Raw genomic sequence first — 4,083 nt, forward strand, 5'->3', positions numbered from 1 at the left:
TATATTTTCACAAAGTTAATAATCTAGAAACACAGTCACGATGGGAAGTGTTATAGTGTTGTAAGTAAGTTTGGAAATTGGCACGCTACAGCTTCAACTGTGATTTCTGTAGGAGGGCTTTTCCTTAGTCCTTCTGAGGAAGTCAGAAACTCTAAAGCACACTATTTCCTACATGATTCAGAACATGTAGAATGAATTTTACATAATATTTAAGAAAGAGGAACAAATTCAGCCAACCTCATTTGGACAAAACTCCAAGCTAATAATTTCAGCATGATTCTACAGGCAATCTGCCTGTACAACAAGATTTCAACTGAGAGCACTTGCTGATAAGAAACTGTTATGCCTTCTCATTCTGCCTTTCCTAACTTTCCATTATGGGCCACTGGCCCATACTGCCAGACATGAAAACCAAATATCTGCATCTTCTTCTCTATGCTGAGATAACAAACTATGCCATTTTTGATACAACTTTTACATAAAGAGACTACAGCTTCTTTCTATCTTACTCATCCTACAGTACTTTTTCATTCTCCCTATAGGAAAGTTACACGTTATTTTACAGGCCTGCAGTCAGACTGTGTTTCAACCATTGCAGAAGTTAGATTGTGCCCCAGGAGCACAGACTTGATGAATCTGTCTGAGAGACATTAAGAAAAACTTGTCTGCCTGGACTTTTTTACTCTTCCATAATTGCATTTAAATACTCTTATAAAAAGAGATCCTGAAATGAAACATGTTTGTTATTTGCGTACACCTTATTCTGTTTCACTCAGCCTATACTGTAATTTGATTGATTCACTTCCATTACATTACCACCACCTTGCATGCTTCCTCTGAATTTGACCTCATGAACCTGAGTGAAAATGCATTGTGTGTGCAAGAAAACCACCCCTCAAGAACCTGCCACTGAGCCAACTATTAGCAACGTATTCTGGTAGGCAAGCGACAGTGCAACGTTTATCACTGATCTATAAGATGAAAAGCTGTGTGAATTCATGGTGAGCCTAAGGAGACGATGACATATCCATCATCTGAATTCACAGGTATGACACTGGAGCATGAAAAAAGGAGTGGAATTTCTCCTCCATAAAACACTGGAGGAAGCATAAAGTACATTTTGCACTTAACCACATAAAGCCATTTTGATCCCACTCTTCATAAAATAGTGAATACGTTCAAAAGGTCAGCAGGGAAAGGGATGTAAGTATGTGTGTGTGTCTGCTGTGGTCAAAGTTCTTGTGGTCTTATAAAAAATGAATGTTCTATTCCTGCAGCCTTCCATTCTCATGGGATAGTAATGGGAGGGTTGTTTGGTGCATGCTGCTTTAAAACAAATCTCTTATTTATAGATGAATAGAAAAATTTCCATTTAGCTCAAGTAATTTTGTACTTTTTGTAAGAGCAAAATGCTTTTGTTGTTTGATTTGCAAATGATTTCAAATAAATAGAAATGACAAATAAGTGGTGGTGTTGTTTTCATAAAAAATGCAAATGATTCAGGTTCTTCTTTTGGAGCTACTTTTATGAGATCTTTTATCAGTGAATTATTTATTGGAGTTTAAAAGAAAAAAACAAAACAAAACAAAAAAAACAAACCCTACCCAAAATATTCAGAAGTGGTCACTGAATTCTTAAATGCCCATTCTACCTTATGGTTATTCAAAGATTTTGAGCATCCACAACTAGCCTAGTAATTTGAGGTTTATGGTATTCTCTAAAATCAGGACCCATACTGACAGCTCAGGTCAGAGATTTCCCCTGCCTGTTAGGTCCAAAATCTGTGTCCTTTGCAAAGCAATGCAGTATCAATATTACCTTTTTGTCAACATCCAACTCTGAAATAATGTTTTCCTTGAAAGTGCCAGGAATAGAAAGTTGATTTCTGCCCACTGGAATCCTGGTCTGCTCACTGGCACAGGGCATCGGTTAGGGGGAAGGTTGCAGAGTGCCCACAGCAGCAGCCTGCAGTCTGTACAGGCCCCTGGACCCAGATCTGGCCTAGGCTTCATCCAGTGCCCCTGGAAATGAGCAGGTTTTAGAGATGTATATATGAGCCCTCCAAGAGGTCTGGAGGAACTTGCTGTACAAATGCTCTCATAATGGTTAACTTTCTGTCGTTACACGTCATCTTTTCTCATTATAAACCACCAAACCAGGTGTGAAAAACACTGTTCTGAGTGAGGAGCCTTTTACACCTATTTTGTACAGCTATTGAGCACTGCAAGAGTAGGTCATGAACCAGAATTATAATTGCCATTGAGTCTAGCAAAAGATTAATGCAGTTCATTCTTGCTGCCAGTGAAGCTGAGGAGGATACGAATCAAGCAGAGCTACCTCTCACTAGAAGAAAGTTATCTCTAAGTCTGCTTGAGCTGTGGCTGAGTGAGTTTCACATAAGCGAAGATAAAAAAGGGATTAATTTAATCCATTCATACTGTGCACTACGTCATCTGCTTGATCTCTGCGTTGCGTCACAAATCAAAGTTCTAGCTCATGTCCTGCAGAGTATTTCTAGAGGAAAAATCTAGTCCTAGGCAATTACATGCTTAGAAAGACCCAGCCTTGGCACTTTGTCTATGTATTTAAAGCTTCTGTAGTGTCTCAGGTTCTCAGGTGTCAAGCTCTGTCATAAAGCAGATGATCCATTGAATGTTAGCCTTGCTCCAGCGTTGATATAGAATTCCAATCAAAATCAAACTGATTTTTTTCTCATGTGTTCTGCATTCTGAAACCACAAACCCAGGAGTCTAAACTGAATTATACGAATCTTGTTTGGTTTGCTTTTTATGAAACATTTTATTATACATATTTCCTTGGCACAGGGTCATTCTGTTCCACTTTCCACTTAGATACTATGGCAATGCCTATTATTTACAAGAAGACATAGTCCAGCCTTAGATGATAACAGGCTAATCTGTGGTCTGTTTTTTGCTGTCACTGAAATTAGTAATGAAAAAACCCTGCAACCCTTTTCATAGCCCCAGGTTTCTAAAGGTAAAGTCTAGTGTATGTTTTTATAGTTATATTTGCTGTGGTTGAAATCCAGTATGAACTAAATCTTACTGGTTTCACATATAAACCCATATCCGCAATCTAGCGGTCATAGGAAAAAAACCCAGCAACCAACTCTGCTGCATGTACACGGTTTTTAAAATTCTTCTTGACACATACAGAACTAAACACTCAGACAGAAGCAAATCTTATCTTGAAGTAGTTAAGATGGAGTTAGTGCCACTATAGAGTTTTTAATAGGCAGTAAAGTTTGCTGTTGAGTATCAGAGGTGAATTTCCCCTTTTCCTTACTATTTTGTATGTCCAAAGGGCATTGGACCTTGAATTTTTCTTCTGCTGAAAAACTGTTTAGGAGCTCAGGGAACTACTAGTAGTTGAATTGTGACATGCCTTGAGACTGAAACCGGAATAATTCTAAGGACAAGGAATTTTCATTCCGATCACTGGGCTACCCTGTCTATCATAGAATCACAGACTGGTTTTGGTTGGAAGGGACCTTAAAGCCCATCTAGTTCCAACCCTCCTGCCATGGGCAGGGACACCCTCTGCTAGCCCAGGTTGCCCAAAGCCCCATCCAACCTGGCCTGGAACACTGCCAGGCAGGGAACATCCACAGCTTCTCTGGGCAGCCTGTTAAAAGGTATTGGAGCCCGTCTGCAGTGGTACTGCCAGGGGTAATGCCGTGACTCGGATTCGAACCGAGGTTGCTGCGGCCACAACGCAGAGTACTAACCACTATACGATCACGGCGTGCTACTGGGGCTGTCGATATGTTTTATGTAGACATTGATCTACACATGCAAAGCACCTAGCTGCTCCTTATCCTTCATTGTCTTTTTGTAATTCAAGATTCCTAACAAATACATCAAAGAGTTCTCTTCTGAAACATTTAACATCTTTGCAATCTCAACTAAAATTACTTTATTCAAGGAACCTTCTAGCAATATTGCAGAAAAACCCCCACAAACTGTGTTTTATCTAACACGAAACTGAAGAGAATGAAGAAGTAAACAAAAGTAGAGATCACTATAGATCCATGTCATAAAGAAACACGGGAGATGAAAAAAA

General features: G+C 39.4%; 1 non-coding gene across 1 annotated transcript; it reads right to left on the reverse strand.

Annotated features, from left to right (window-relative positions):
• Positions 1–3,693: 3,693 nt before the first annotated feature.
• TRNAH-GUG (transfer RNA histidin (anticodon GUG)) lies at positions 3,694–3,765 on the reverse strand. Its single transcript has one exon. It is a non-coding gene; the product is annotated as a tRNA-His (tRNA).
• Positions 3,766–4,083: the final 318 nt, after the last annotated feature.

The sequence above is a fragment of the Grus americana genome, chromosome 10, assembly GCF_028858705.1.
Source record: "Grus americana isolate bGruAme1 chromosome 10, bGruAme1.mat, whole genome shotgun sequence".
In the NCBI taxonomy this organism is placed as follows: domain Eukaryota; kingdom Metazoa; phylum Chordata; class Aves; order Gruiformes; family Gruidae; genus Grus; species Grus americana.